The 17,131-nt window shown below is 37.3% G+C and overlaps 1 protein-coding gene across 3 annotated transcripts in view; it reads right to left on the bottom strand.

Annotated features, from left to right (window-relative positions):
• The window catches only part of camkvl (CaM kinase-like vesicle-associated, like), a 97,702-nt gene that overhangs the window by 67,197 nt on the left and 13,374 nt on the right, over positions 1–17,131 (bottom strand). Inside the window, exon 1 of one of the 3 annotated variants that reach the window (XM_061979931.1) lies at positions 14,400–14,452. The exons of the other annotated variants lie outside the window; for them this stretch is intronic. The gene's annotated coding sequence lies outside the window, so the exon portion shown is untranslated. Of the gene's footprint in view, positions 1–14,399; positions 14,453–17,131 lie in introns of those variants that run through there. 3 annotated transcript variants of the gene reach the window in all.

Below are 17,131 nucleotides of genomic sequence, written 5' to 3'. Positions count from 1 at the left end.
GCACTAACTCTTCCGGGACGCTACAATATACCGCCCCGCCCCCCCCAACTCTGCCCACCTCAACCTCCTCATGCTCTCTCAGGGAGAGCAAGTCCCAAATTCCAAGCTGCTGTTTTGAGGCATGTTAAAAAAAATAATGCACTTTGTGACTTCAATAATAAATATGGCAGTGCCATGTTGGCATTTTTTTTCCATAACTTGAGTTGATTTATTTTGGAAAACCTTGTTACATTGTTTAATGCATCCAGCGGAGCATCACAACAACATTAGGCATAATAATGTGTTAATTCCACGACTGTATATATCGGTATCGGTTGATATCGGAATCGGTAGTTAAGAGTTGGACAATATCGGATATCGGCAAAAAAGCCATTATCGGACATCTCTTCTCCACAAGGACGTTACTGTCAAACTAAGAACACAAAAGAAAACCATTAATATGCACATAAAGTGCACATACGTGTAAGAATGATGTTAAATCACCAATACAGTTTGCTATGAACTGAAACTATAAACTATAAAGAGAATAAAGGATGGCTCTTTTGTCGCTTGTTTAATGCTAACATACATAAGCGGTAGAAAATGGATGGATGGATGGTCAAGCGTTTTTAACAAATGAGATTTTAATGAAATAAAATGTACCTTAAACAACAAATGTATTTCTGCTTACAGTCATACAATCACCAAACTCGGTGGAAAGGCTGAACAGAGTACAAATTAATTGGTTTTGCAAGACGCTACATTATTTTAAGAACATTTCAGGTGCAGGTTTGACAGAGCGAGCTGAGAAGTTTACGCCGAGAGCAATGAGGAGCAGAAAACAAAATAAGTAGCGATGAGAAATGAGCTGTGGCTTTCAGATGATGACGGGCAATGAGAGAGTAGAATAAGATTGAGATGAAGATGACAGGGAGGAAGAAGAATGAAAGACAGCCAAAGCGGAGTGAATGACAGACGTAAAGGGCAAGAAAGAAAGTGAGAACTCTTACTTGGGAGAGTGATCAGCCCGAGCTGCAGAAGTAAACATACTTTTTTTTTTTAAATATTCACCGTAATAGAGGAACATTATCAGAAGTACAGATGGACTGATGTTTTTTTTCAGGGCAGAAATATGGAGGTTAAATTGTGTCTGTATTAAGAAAGCTTTTTTTTTTTTACACTGAATTTATGTAACTGATTTTTTTTGCATCTGAATTTTGTGAACTTAATTTTTTTTACATGAAATTATACTGACAATTTCATTGAAAAAAATTCAGTGTATAAAAATTCAGTGTTCTAAAATTCAGTGTACAAAAAGTCAGTGTTAAAAAATGTATTGTATAAAAATTCAGTGTAAAAAAAAAATCAGTGTATAAAAATTCAGTGTAAAAAAAAAATCAGTGTATAAAAATTAAGTGTAAAAAAATCACTACATAAAAAAATCAGTGTAAAAAAATTCAGTGTAAAAAAAACCATTGCTGAAAAATTCAGTGGATAAACATTTGCTGCTTCAAAAAGCAAGACTCACTTTTGGTAAATTAAGACCAAAGCAATTGATCCTGTCTCAGAACCAGCCAATGAGGTGTCAAGTTTGAAGTCACGTGACAAGGGTCTTGCAAAACAGCATAAAAAAAGGCAGTTAACTGGGCTACCTGGGCATAATACAACATAACATTTCAACGCGGCCCGCTATATATTAAGTGAGATACAGTTACGTGTAATCCATCCATCCATTTGCTACGCATGTCTTTCATGATGTGCAGCTAAACTGACTGTAATACACAATGTGACCAGCAGTTGCTGCTGGATAATGATGTTCAGGTAAATGTAATGAAGAAGACATGGACTATATATATATATATATATATATATATATATATATATATATATATATTTATGTATATATATATATATATATATATATATATATATATATATATATATATATATATATATATACAGTATATACGTTAGGTCAGGAAAAAACACAGAGGCTATTTCATCCCTACAAGCCTGTTTCGCAGGTTTCCCTGCTCTTCAGGGGATTATATATATATATATATATATATATACAGTATATACGTTAGGTCAGGAAAAAACACAGAGGCTATTTCATCCCTACAAGCCTGTTTTGCAGGTTTCCCTGCTCTTCAGGGGATTATATATATATATATATATATATATATATATATATATATATATATATATATATATATATATATATATATTAGAGATGTCCGATAATATCGGCATGCCGATATTATCGGCCGATAAATGCTTTAAAATGAAATATCGGAAATTATCGGTATCGTTTTTTTATTTTTTGTTTTATTTTTTATTATTATTTTTTTATTAAATCAACATAAAAAACACAATATACACTTACAATTAGTGCACCAATCCAAAAAACCTCCCTCCCCCATTTACACTCATTCACACAAAAGGGTTGTTTCTTTCTGTTATTAATATTCTGGTTCCTACATTATATATCAGTATATATTAATACAGTATGCAAGGGATACAGTCCGTAAGCACACATGATTGTGCGTGCTGCTGGTCCACTAATAGTACTAACCTTTAACAGTTAATTTGACTAATTGTCATTAAATACTAGTTTCTATGTAACTGTTTTTATATTGTTTTACTTTCTTTTTTATTCAAGAATTTTTTTTAAATTCATTTATCTTATTTTATTTTATTTTATATTTTTTTTAAATGACCTTATCTTCACCATACCTGGTTCTCCAAATTAGGCATAATAGTGTGTTAATTCCACGACTGTATATGTCGTTATCGGTTGATATCGGTATCGGTAATTAAAGAGTTGGACAATATCGGAATATCGGATTTCGGCAAAAAGCCATTATCGGACATCCCTAATATATATATATATATATACATATATATATATATATATATATATATATATATATATATATATATATATATATATATATACACATATATATACACATATATATATATATATATATATATATATATATATATATATATATATATATATATATATATATATATATATATATATATAGATGTATGTATCTGGTTTAGATAAGGCATCTAAATAAATGTTATATCTAAATAAATCACGACACTAACTTCAGTAGTAGTTACAATTTTAGGGCAAAACCCCCATTTTTTTAAAATTATTTAATCTGGCTCTGTGTGTTGTCTCATTCAGAGTGCCTGTGCTCTCATGCCTGATCAACTTTACAGAGATGTTTTTACACATAATCAGCAATTGCAATGATTTAAGTCTGCATATAATTTTCATCCCAAATAGATAAGGGAAGTTTGCCAAACATGTAAAAAGTACAGTAAAACATGCAGTAAAGCCCAATTTTCGAGGTTAATTGGCTCATCGCCAATACAATGTCATATATGAAAACTGAGACATGAACACACAAAAACCCACTTTCTTTTTGTTTGCCAGAGAGCAGAGTTGATTGTGACATAACAACAGTCATTTGTACAACAGTAAAAAATGCAGGATTAACAACACTATCAGGAAATGATCAGAGACACTTCCGTTTGCATTGGTTTAAGCAGGCTATAGTTATCAGACTGAACAACATACTTTAGCAGTTATTAACAACCCACCCATATCAGACCATGACGACACTACAATATGAAGTATAAACAATAAAACATTGAATATTAAGAGTATGTGAAAGTTCGACTTCTACTGTGTTAACTTCGTGACGACCTCCTTAAAGTTTTGTAATCAATCAGAAAACTAAAGCAGCTAAAATGCGCCAAACAGGGCAAAGTGTAGAGCGAGAGTGTGTTGCATGAAGTGGATTTAAACGGGGGTCAATCTAAAATGTGTATGGTACGTACACATTTTTTATGTCCACATAAGTCAGTGAACAGGTTCTGTTTTATGTGTGACCATGTGTGTTGACTTTCTGTGTTGGTTACAATTTATTTGCACCAAGAGCACGAACGGTTGTTTGGATTGGGTCATATAAATTGATTCTATGCTTAAAAAACTTCAATATAAAACACATGGTCATTGACCAACACTTCTGTCATTGTCCAAAAAGTGGCGGTATGTTGGCAGCGATCTGACGTTATTAAAATTATACTCAAGACATATAACTTGGGACATTTCGCGGGCTGGACTGAAGACGCTGGTGGGCCGCACTTGGCCTGCGGGCCGCAGTTAGGACACCCATGTACCAGAGCCTCAAAGCAGATAAGTGAGTTATTGGAAATTACAGTGCATCTGGTAAGTATCCACAGCTTCACTTATTCCACAATGTGTTATGTTAGTCTTATTCATTTACTCAATACTTAGTTGATGCATCTTTGGCAGAAATTACAGCCTCAAGTCTTTTTGAATATGATGCCACATGCTTGGCTCACCTATCTTTGTGCAGTTTCGCACATTCCTTTGCACCACCGCTCAAGCTCCATCAGGCTAGATGGGAAGCGTTGGTGCACAGCCATTTTCAAATCTCTCCGGAGATGTTCTGTCGGATTGAAGTCTGGGCTCTGGCTGGGCAATTCAAGGACATTTACAGAGTTGCCCTGAAGCCATGCCTTTGATATCTTGCATAGGATCGTTGCCCTGCTGAATGATGAACCGTCGCCCCTGTCTGAGTTCAAGAGCTCCTTGGAGCAGATTTTCATCCAGGATGTCTCTATACATTGCTGCATTCATTTTTCCTTCTATCCTGACTAGTCTCCCAGTTCCTGTCGCTGAAACCATCCCCAAAGCATGATGCTGCCACCACCATGCTTCACTGTGCGGATGGTATTGGCCTGGTGATGAGCGGTGCCTGGTTTCCTCCATGACTCCTGGCATTCATGCCAGAGTTCAATATTTGTCTCATCAGACCAAATAATTTAGTTTCTCATGGTCTGAAAGTCTGTCAGGTGCATTTTGGCAAACTTCAGCCCAAAAACGGAACCAAAACATGTGGCTTTAACATGTTCCACTTCGTATTATGTGGCAGTTAATATGAATCTACAAAAGCTAAGTGTGATTGTTGTATGGATCAAGATGTGACAGTCACTAAAATCAAGAATGAAATGCTCAAGATGAGTTATTTCCTGATGTCATTTATTGATGTTCATGCACATGTCAGTTAGAGAATACCAACTTGTTCTCCGTGAATCAGTGGGCCAGCATTACCTGAACTCAATGTAAAATAATATATCCAGGCAGGCTTACACAAAAATACACACACCGAATGGCTCTATAAATACAGTGTGGAGGTAATGTTCGTCGTGTATAGTGGGCGGATTAACTGGAACCAGGTCAGAGCAAAAGCAGAGCATGCTCCAGCTTTTCTTCGGTTTAGCTACATTTATCTGTGTCCTGTTCTGGTTTCGGTCCCCAAATCATAATTTCTTGGGAATTCGACAGGGCGGATTACCCATTAAGTGTTTGTTACCTGATGTTATTCAATTAATCAACTACAAGTGAAAAGCCTGCTTTCATTTGCAACCAATTGATTTTTGTATAATGAGAGCAAATAGTAGGTAGGTCAGCAACATATGAGGTTGAGCTTGATGAATGAGGACAACGAGCTCAAAAGTAATTGGTTGTATTTTGTTTTTTTTTAAAATAGCATACTTTCTATCGAGTATATGTGTTATGCCCATGCTGTACACTGATGCTCATCTAGGGCATGTGTGATCATCTGGATTCAAGCGAGTGAAAGAATGCATGAAAGAGCATCATCCATTTGCGTCAATACCTTTCACTATCTTCTTGTCTCTCGTAGATGAGTCAATGCATTCAAGCAATCAGTGAGGAGCCTCTTTGCACTAAGAACGGGAGCGCAACGAAGAGAGAGGGCGGCAAATAAAAAGCCAAAGGCCAAGTTGAGGAAATGGTTTCAAGGTGGGCGAGGGGGCAAGCCCTTAGTTATATTCCTCGGAGTGAAGAATGCACCGCAGTGTTGTGGAGCACTTCTGTATTAAAGCTATCCATCCTGAGTGCAAGGAACGATGAGAAGCAGAGCATTTTCAGAGCAGTCATCATTCACCTGTATCATAGCTTGGTTTGCATAATGTAATGTAAGGATAAAAAATATTTTATGACCAGCAGAGACAATACATCTTGGTTCAGTTTGGACCTGTTTTAATTCCCTTTGTCTCCTCTCTTGTCTTGTTTACATCATTTCAGCTGCTGAATTTTCAGCCTCGAGAATTTCCGTTTGGCTTTTTTGATTGGCTTAGTAGCATCACTTCGGTGAAGGCTATGCTGTACATCAGGGATGTACAACTAAATTGTTTTGAAGGCATATTTCTTCACTATTAGCCTTCACTACTAGTCTTATTAGTAAATATTTGTTTTTGGTCTATTTGTTGTGTCAGAGTTACAGGAGCACTCCGCCGTTTTAAAGGTTCTTCTGCAAAAAAGCTAATCAAAGATCATCTCTACAACAGCACTCTAGTGTTTTTAAGAATCTGCTGCAAAAATGTGTCTCTCACAAGTTTTTTTTAACTAAACTCGCAGAAATTATGAAAAAGACAGGACATAAAATGGAACCTTGAGCATAATTGCTAGTACAACTAAAGTTGAACAAATGACTAGTGACTGCATCTGAAGTAAACACATACTTGCCAACCTTGAGACCTCCGATTTCGGGCGGTGGGGGGTGTGGTGTGGTTGGGGGCGTGGTTAAAGGGGGAGGAGTATATTTACAGCTAGAATTCACCAAGTCAGGTATTTCATATATATATATATATATATATATATATATATATACACATACATATATATATATATATATATATATATATATATATATATATATATATATATATATATATATACACACACACAGATATACACACACACATATATATATATATATATCCTCAAATCTAAACTCCAAACATAACAAGAACAAGCTAGTCAGATTACTTCTAGACCTCCACCCCAGATCCCACCTCACTCCTACTCACTTCTCCAAAGTGGGCTGGCTCAGGGTGGAGGACAGAGTAAAACAACTTGCACTAAGCCTAATCTATAAAATCCGCTACACCTCCCTGATACCAAAGTACATGTCAAATTACTTCCTTAACCTAAATGACCGCCGTAACCACAACACCAGGGGGAGCTCCACTAACCACGTTAAACCCAGATTCCGATCTAACAAAGGTCTTAACTCATTCTCTTTCTATGCCACATCAATGTGGAATGCGCTCCCAACAGGTATAAAAGAAAAGTCATCTCTATCCTCCTTCAAAACCGCAATAAAAGTACACCTCCAGGCAGCTACAACCCTAAACTAAAACCCTTCCCGGATTGTTAATAATCAAATGTAAACAATCAAATGCAGATACTTTTTCTTATGCCCTCTGATCTCTCTCTCTCTCTCTCTCTCTCTCTCTCTCTCTCTGATGACTGATGATAACAACCAAACCTAACCCCCCTCCACACCCCGGATTGTAAATAATGTAAATAATTTAATGTGATTATCTTGTGTGAAGACTGTATTATGATGATAGTATATATCTGATAGTATATATCTGTATCATGAATCAATTTAAGTGGACCCCGACTTAAACAAGTTGAAAAACTTATTCGGGTGTTACCATTTAGTGGTCAATTGTACGGAATATGTACTTCACTGTGCAACCTGCTAATAAAAGTCTCAATCAATCAATCAATCAATATATATAAGAAATACTTGGCTTTCAGTGAATTCTAGCTATATATATATATATATATATATATATATATATATATATATATATATATATATATATATATATAAATAAAAGAAATACTTGAATTTCAGTGTTCATTTATTTACACATATACACACACATAACACTCATCTACTCATTGTTGAGTTAAGGGTTGAATTGTCCATCCTTGTTCTATTCTCTGTCACTATTTTTCTAACCATGCTGAACACCCTCTCTGATGATGTATTGCTGTGTGGCACGCACAAAAGTGCTTACATCAAATGCGCTAGAGTCTGGAATCTTCCATCTCTCCGTAGCATGGCCCAAAACCGGTCAATCTTTGCTTCCTGAGGAAGATCTTCACTGCCAAGCACTTGGTAGTCCACTACTTCTTCCCGGAGGCTATCCAGGTCCAATCGCAGCTGCGGCTTGGAACTTACAAGCGTATTTCTTCATCTTACTCGTCGTCGGCGTCGCCACAGCTGTATCTTCCTCGTTCTTCTGCTTTGTCTCCTTGTTGTGTGCGCAGTTGTGCACCGCACTCTCTAAAAGCCCTAGATGTTATTGTCACATTTGCTTGTACAGTAGATGGCAGTATTGTCCTGTTTAAGAGTGTCACAACATTGCTGTTTACGGCAGACAAACTGCTTTACGGTAGACGAAAACGTGACTGCTGTTGTTGTGTGTTGTTTCCGCGCTGGGAGGACGTTAATGAAACTGCCTAACAATAAACCCACATAAGAAACCAAGAACTCGCCCGCGATCATTCTACAGTTATAACGTGATTGGGCAGGCATGCTGTTTATATTGTGGGAAAGCGGACTCAGGTCCGCATGGAGCTGGAGGGGGCGTGGCCTCCAGCTCGGCCTGAATTTCGGGAGATTTTCGGGTGAAAATTTGTCCCGGGAGGTTTTCGGGAGAGGCGCTGAATTTCGGGAGTCTCCCGGAAAATCCGTGAGGGTTGGCAAGTATGCGTAAACAAGCTACAGCAACACCTTATTTACATACATTTTTTACAAAAAAATGTGTAACTGGCAAAAAAGAGAGGACTTGAGGAATGCCTCAGTAATGTAAATATTTGCTAACGAGGTTAAAATGTAAGGATCTGCCCAATGTGTTTACAGTGCTCCAAGTTCCTCTGTACAACAGGAGCACTCTCATGTTTTTAGGATTTTACTGCAAAAATGTTTGTCTCAAGTTTTGAACTGATGCCGGTGTGGTGTCATTCCCGGGTCGGATACACCCCAAGACGCCAGTTAAATTGCCCTGCTGTACAGCACATAACTCATTCATGCAGGCCTGTGTGGACTGAGAACATAATAACTGCGAAAGACTGAGTAATAAGCAAACTCTATAATGATAGACAGTGTTGATACATTACAATTCCCATCACCCTTTCTCCCATTCAAGATAGGATAAGTATGATTATACCTATTTAGATGTATGTTTTATTTTTTCAATTCTGATTGGTGTTCTAGTCAGGGTGCACAACACCTTTTTTGTATATCTTGCTGGAGTTTTGCCTATTGTTCACAATCAACATGAAAGACATGATGACGGATGGATTTTTTTTAATGCATTCTAAATAATAAATACATTCGATCAAAAGTCCGCTTACAATGGAGCCTATAGAGCCCCTAAAAAAAACATCCAAACACATCCATTAAGGTTTTATATACATGCTGGAAGTATATATGTTATGTAGTAATGGGCACATTTCTAATAACATTTAATATATACGTATTTTGATCATTTTAAGAAAATTGATTTCAAAAACCCATCACAATGTTTCCTTTTTTTTTTCCTTCATCACTGATTATTTCTTCACTACAGGCTTCATGAGAGCCAACACATATAATAAAACATCACTTACTGTACAATGTCTGCTGACTGACTGCTGGGATGTTTATATATTCCCAATTAGGTGAAGAATGTCTCATAATCTTTGCGAAGAAATGGGGTTGGGGGTGGGGTGAGGGTTGTAACAAGCACTTTTTTTTATGCCAGTTCCAGGTCCTAAATGGCTGTCAAAGTGTTGCAACTTGTTGGATTACCTACTCAGACGTCTCATGTCCAGGTGAGATGCAGGATTTATGATCTACAATAAACTTACAGGGAGCAGGGAAGGAAACAGCAGACCACTCGATGATGTAAACATAGGGAAACACGGAATTGATTACATCACTGCTATTAATAGTTTGTCTAATAATAACAATATCACTAATACTTGGTTAATATTAAAGTCACAAAATGTAAATGAAGTATTGTTGGCGCCTTTCGAGTGATTATTTATCGGATTTTAAGGCCGGAATAGTGGAGCTCCCATTGGCTCCGCTGTAAGTGGAATTTTATTTAAGTTTATTTTATATTTAGAATGCATTGAAAAAAAATGTATCTGTCGTTGCCATGTGTGAATGATAGGCAAAATAGAACTAATTAACAATGAAAAACTAAATAGAACTAATTAACAATGAAAAACTAAATAGAACTAATTAACAATGAAAAACTAAATAGAACTAATTAACAATGAAAAACAGGACACAGAATAGAAAGTAAAGGGAGAGTCAGGAAATGAAATGAGAAAAATATTTTAAATGTCTTCTTTTTTGTTGCTCTTAATCAGTTTTGAAGTAATCATGAATTTATTAAGTGATCAAATAATAAATATACAGTACATGTCTTTATCCACATTGTCTATGCGGGGAGGGGAAATGGGCTCCAGTTCTGTGGATTACGTCACACAAAGATTTGGCGATGGAAAAGGGCCTTTTCAAGTACAGTTATCCACCGATTACTCAAAAATGAATTGGTATTAGGGATGTCCAATAATGGCTTTTTGCCGATATCCGATATTCCGATATTGTCCAACTCTTTAATTACCGATACCGATATCAACCGATACCGATATATACAGTCGTGGAATTAACACATTATTGTGCCTAATTTGGACAACCAGGTATGGTAAGGTCCTTTTTGAAAAAAAAAAATAAGATAAATAAATTAAAAACATTTTCTTGAATAGAAAAGAAAGTAAAACAATATAAAAACAGTTACATAGAAACTAGTAATTAATGAAAATGAGTAAAATTAACTGTTAAAGGTTAGTACTATTAGTGGACCAGCAGCACGCACAATCATGTGTGCTTACGGACCGTATCCCTTGCAGACTGTATTGATATATATTGATATATAATGTAGGAACCAGAATATTAATAACAGAAAGAAACAACCCTTTTGTGTGAATGAGTGTGAATGAGTGTAAATGGGGGAGGGAGGTTTTTTGGGTTGGTGCACTAATTGTAAGTGTATCTTGTGTTTTTTATGATAATTTAATTTGAAAAACAAACAAACAAACAAAAAAAAACGATATCGAGAATTAAAAAAAACGATACCGATATTTTCCGATAATACATTTTAAAGCATTTATCGGCCGATAATATCGGCATCTCTAATTGGTATTATAGAAAATGACTGCCTCATTCATTTTTAGGAGCAAAACAAGAAATAAAGAGAACTTATTAGCGGAATTCTGGTCATCTGGATGCTATTAGTCCTTTAAGCTTTCCTTACCTCTACAGAAACCCCAACAGTCAGCAGATTCACATCAGGGCAAAGTGCGCCCGATGGAGAATGTTCGACATCCACAGGGCTAGTTGAGGAACAAAAACGAAAACTACTCTAGTTTCAGTCTTCTCTGCTTCCAATTCCTTTCTTACCTGAGGCCACCACATTCATTCACGCTACAGACAAGCAACGCAGACAAATAAGGTAGAAGTGAAAAATGGTCCAAATTGTGTGACAGAAAGAAAGTGAGGACGAGGGATGCAGCATTAAAAAAGTCTAAAACACAGAGAAGCAAAGAGGAATAGCAGATGGAGAAATGATATATGGTGATGCTGTTTACAGGCAGAGGGAATTAACAGCAGTACAGTGATGGACGCCTTTTGTTCCCATTGCTCTTTTCTTTCCATCCAACCTTTTTGCGAGCCGCATGTAATCCCTCTTTCTTTCACTCCTATCACATTAAAGAGCCGCAAGGATAAGATAGCTCATTATTAATTCATAGTTTCTCCCCACATATGTATTTATAAGGCCTTGAATGCTGGTTGATTCAGTATCTTACAACAAAGTGCAGAAAAAAAACACCTTTAATGTGAAAGCTTTAGGTGCTTCCCACCCAGTGCTCTGCAGGAAGACTCTAGTCAGCAACTTCAGGAACAGGCGCCTCTTTAGTTTTATTCCATATGGCTGCCCACGTATTTCTCCGTGAACATGTGAATTAGTGAGAAAACATTCATTGTAAATTAGATGTCTCGTTCTGAGAACACAATCTTTCAAGTGGAAAGAAATACGGTTCTCTGATATGAACACAATAGTTGGCATAAACAGATTTGGACTGCACGTGTGAAAATGTGCTGCTAAAATAGCGATACCATAGCTGCATCTCCAGTATGTATACAAATGCACATACCACAATTTCATTAAGAATTCATGAGTTTTGCTCCTTTTCTTGCTGGTGTGTTGAGAGCCCATTTGTGTTGGCCACATGCAGTGCTATAACTGGGGTGTGCAGTTTTTACCTTTGTTAACAAAATTCCAATGAAATGATTAGTTGAGGATACATACAATGTCTTATATACAATATCTGGTAACGTGTGAGAAATGATAGCTTGCTTAATTATTATTTATCCTTGCTTGTCTGTTTTATCACTCATTCGATTCCACCTGAGTCTCGTCAGCCTGTGCGTGTTTTATGTTTTTGAAGTCTGACTTTGTTTTACTCTATTTCTAGGACATGGGTGTCAAACTCTGGCCCGCGGACCAAATTTTTGCCCGCCGCGTAATTTCACTTGGCCCTTGAGGCGATATCAAATTAACACTAGAGCTGGCCCACCGATTATATTCAGCGGCGGTGCCGCGGTAACACCGCATTCACCACTAATTCTCATACTTGCCAACCTTCCGGGAGACTCTCAAATTTCAGTGCCCCTCCCAAACATCGTCACATCCGCTTTTCACCCAGTCCAATTCTTCCGGGCTGCAATATACACCAAACCCCGCCCCCCCAACCCCGCCCACCTAACCTGACGCACGGAACAGGGGGTGTATATTGCAGCCCGGAAGAGTTAGGGCTGCATGGGATTCTGGGTATTTGTTTTGTTGTGTTTATGTTGTGTTACTGTGCGGATGTTCTCCCGAAATGTGTTTGTCATTTTTGTTTGGTGTGGATTCACAGTGTGGCACATATTTCTAACAATGTTAAAGTTATTTATACGGGCACCGTCAGTGTAACCTGTATCGCTGTTGGCCAAGTATGCATTGCATTTACATGTACAGAAGTCGCACATATTTTGTGATCGGGCCAGCACGTTGTTGGAATGTATGAAAAGCGGACGTGACGTCAGCTTGTAGAGGACGTTAAAAGCAGTGCCTGTAAGGCACGCCCCCAAGACTGTGGAATACGAGAAATAATGACTGATGAACAGCTTCGTTCGATAATGAGGGATGCCTCAGCTCAAAGCCTGAGCCCCGACATTAATGAACTAGCATCCAAGAAAAGATGGCAGGTATCTGGCTTGGGCACATCAGATTAGATCAGTGTGTTGCAAACTGAGCAGTTTAAAGTCCTGAATGGTTGGTTTATTCATTATTTTATTTTCAAATTTATTAGCCTGTGGAAAAAGTTAATGTTGATATTTACCTCAAAAGGCTGCAAATAGAAAAGAGGCATTACATTTTTATTTAAATTGTATTTGATATGCCATTGATATTTTTTAATTATTATTATTATTATTTGAAACTCGATTTTGCATGTCACTATAAAGTTATATAAGCCTTGCTTGTTCAATATTCAATGCAAAACTTGTTTGGGTCTCTATTAAAAGGTTAATTTGTTCAACCTTGGCCCGCGGCTTTGTTCAGTTTTACATTTTGGCCCACTCTGTATTTGAGTTTGACACTCCTGTTCTAGGAGGTCTCCTTGTCCTTCCTCTGCTATTTGAGGCAGCTGATGCTTCAGTCGGTAGTTGTCAAATAATCAAAATACTGTGGTACCTCAACTTACTGTAGGATTCCCCCTACTTAAGAATGTTTTGTTATGCTTTAAGTTGCAAGCAGAAATTTGACTTACAAGCATCCTCGCCACTAATTAGCGTAGCGAATGTCACCGTGAATCATGTAAGATCCAATCAAAACATCTGGTCTTACTAGATAGCATTAGCTTATAGCTAGACATCGACATAACTTTGTATTCCAAGCATGGGAAGGAAGAAAATGAGTGGGAATGACAGTGCAGAAAATAATTGGATGATTTTTATTAAATTAAAGAAATTAATGATCAAAAGCATTACAAAGTGTGTCACCAACTTGGCAAAACACTGCTAATCTGCACTATACTGAAGCAGAGAGAGTTTAACGCCAGCCATGAATGCTAAAACAATATTCAAAAGGAGGACATTTATCCATGAAAATAAAGAAAAGCTGCCGATGGTGTGTTTGGTGTGACGATCTGTCACTTCATTTCTGTTTCTTTCCTTGTTTTGTATTCACTTCCTGTCTGTGCTCTTGTTTTGTTTCCACTTCCTGCTGTTGATTGGCAGCCGGTGTGGACCGGCTGACAATCAGCATGTTTCTATTTATGCCTGTCTCGAGCGCTCCACAGTGCTCAAAGATTGACTTTATGTTGTTGAACGTTAACATGCAAGACTGCTTCATTTTCTGTTTTGAGTATATTAAACTCATCTTACCTTCCCGCCGTTCTCCTGGTTCCTGCATCTTGGGGTCGCAACTACTGCAGCCATGCGAGTTTCTCACATAAAAAATGAAGCAGGTGTGGACCAGCTGCCAATCAACAGCAGGTGAGGGAAAAAACACAGCGCTCGGTGGGACAAGCAGGAAGTGGAAACAAAACAAGAGCACTGACAGGAAGTGAATACAAAACGAGGAAACAAACAGAAATGAAGTGACAGATCGTCACATTTGGTGGAGAAGCAGCTAGAAGGAGATACTGTAGAAGGCCATAAAATCTGTACATTATTGTTAAATTACTTAATAAAAATTCAGTGTAAAAAAAATCAGTGCTGAAAAATTCAGTGGATAAACATTTGCTGCTTCAAAAAGCAAGACTCACTTTCGGTAAATTAAGACCAAAGCAATTGATCCTGTCTCAGAACCAGCCAATGAGGTGTCAAGTTTGAAGTCACGTGACAAGGGTCTTGCAAAACAGCATAAAAAAAGGCAGTTAACTGGGCTACCTGGGCATAATACAACATAACATTTCAACGCGGCCCGCTGGATATTTTCAAACTTGTGAAATGTTTCTAATGGTTACAAAATCTGCACTTTTAAGTGACATACAGTTACGTGTAATCCATCCATCCATTTTCTATGCATGTCTTTCATGATGTGCAGCTAAACTGACTGTAATACACAATGTGACCAGCAGTTGCTGCTGGATAATGATGTTCAGGTAAATGTAATGAAGAAGACATGGACTAAATATATATATATATATATATATATGTGTATATATATATATATATATATATATATATATATATATATATATATATATATATATATATATATATGTGTGTATATATATATATATATATATATATATATATATATATATATATATATATATATATATATACAGTGTTGGGACTAACGCGTTACTTTGTAACGCGTTAATGTAACGCCGTTAGTTTCGGCGGTAACTAGTAATCTAACGCGTTATTTTTTTATATTCAATAACTCAGTTACCGTTACTACATGATGCGTTACTGCGTTATTTTACGTTATTTTTTATGTAGTATCGGCTAGAAACTGAGGATCTGAGTGTGTTTTATTCCAGCGAAGCAGAGACGTGCTTCTGATTCTTCCTCTGCGCTCTCTGTGTGTGCGTGTGACTGTGTGTCTGAGTGTGGGAAGGGGAGGGGAGGGGAGGGGGGTGCGCAATACAACCGTTGGCCAACAAAAAAGTAACCACAGAACACTATACGCCTATACGGTATAGTGTTCTGTGGTTACTTTTTGGTTGGCCAAGCGGACGTGACGACAGGCTGTCCCCACTCAGATCCGCACAGACCGGGAGGGGGCGTGCCTTAAGTCCGGCTGGAAATCGGCAGAAATTTGGAGAATGGTTGTCCCAGGGAGAGGCAGTGAAATTCGGGAGGGTTGGCAGGTATGAGATATTCTCACTTCTTTTCTTTTGTCGAGCACAAAGAAAAGAACATTTTAGTTAAATGTAAGTTGTGTCTTGGATCAAAGATCCCGTCTACTGCCCAAAACAACAATTCAAATCTGCCTCTGTGTATGTCACGTGTGCCTTCCTTAGGTGAAGCCAGCTTTACAGCTATGTTGTTGATTGATTGATTGATTGATTGAAACTTTTATTAGTAGATTGCACAGTACAGTACATATTCCGTACAATTGACCACTAAATGGTAACACCCAAATAAGTTTTTTAACTTGTTTAAGTCGGGGTCCAGATACAGATATATACTATCAAATATATACTAACATCATAATACAGTCATCACACAAGATAATCATCAGGGTATATACATTGAATTATTTACATTATTTACAATCCGGGGTGTGGGATATGGAGGGGGGGGGGGGTTAGGTTTGGTTGGTATCAACACTTCAGTCATCAACAATTGCATCATCAGAGAAATGGACATTGAAACAGTGTAGGACTGACTTGGTAGGATATGTACAGCAAGTAGTGGACACAGAGAGAGAGATCAGAAAGTATAAGAAAAAGTGTCTACATTTGATTATTTACAATCCGAAGAGGTATTATGTGGAAGGGAGGGTGTTAGTTTAGGGTTGTAGTTGCCTGGAGGTGTTCTTTTAGTGCGGTTTTGAAGGAGGATAGAGATGCCCTTTCTTTTTCACCTGTTGGGAGTGCATTCCATATTGAAGTGGCATAGAAAGAGAATGAGTTAAGACCTTTATTAGTTCGGAATCTGGGTTTAACGTGGTTAGTGTTAGTGTTAGTGTTAGTGTTATTATGCTGTTTGTTACTTATGTATGTTATGTTGCAGCTATTTAAAATAGTTTTGTCAATTTGTTCTGGCCTGAAATAAATTGGCCCTTTGAAACATATCTTTGTCTTTGTGTGTTGTATGTAGAGCACATTGCTTAGCAGAGTTCAGTGATGCAAATGTATGTCAAGTTGATCAACAGATTGTATTATTCTCCAGTGCAATAACAGTACTAAAATGAAGGCTAAAAGGGCATTAATGGGAGCTTTAAAAAAAAAAGTAGAAGAAGTAACTAAATAGTTACTTTTCACAGTAACGCATTACTTTTTGGTGTAAGTAACTGAGTTAGTAACTGAGTTACTTTTGAAATAAAGTAACTACCGTATTTTCCGCACTATAAGGCGCACCGGATTATTAGCCGCACCTTCAATGAATGGCATATTTCATAACTTTGTCCACCAATAAGCCGCCCCGGACTATAAGCC

The sequence above is a fragment of the Nerophis lumbriciformis genome, linkage group LG01 (genome assembly GCF_033978685.3).
Source record: "Nerophis lumbriciformis linkage group LG01, RoL_Nlum_v2.1, whole genome shotgun sequence".
NCBI lineage: Eukaryota > Metazoa > Chordata > Actinopteri > Syngnathiformes > Syngnathidae > Nerophis > Nerophis lumbriciformis.
The sequence above is the reverse complement of the archived record's forward strand: the minus strand, read 5'-3'. Positions and strand labels throughout refer to the sequence as shown.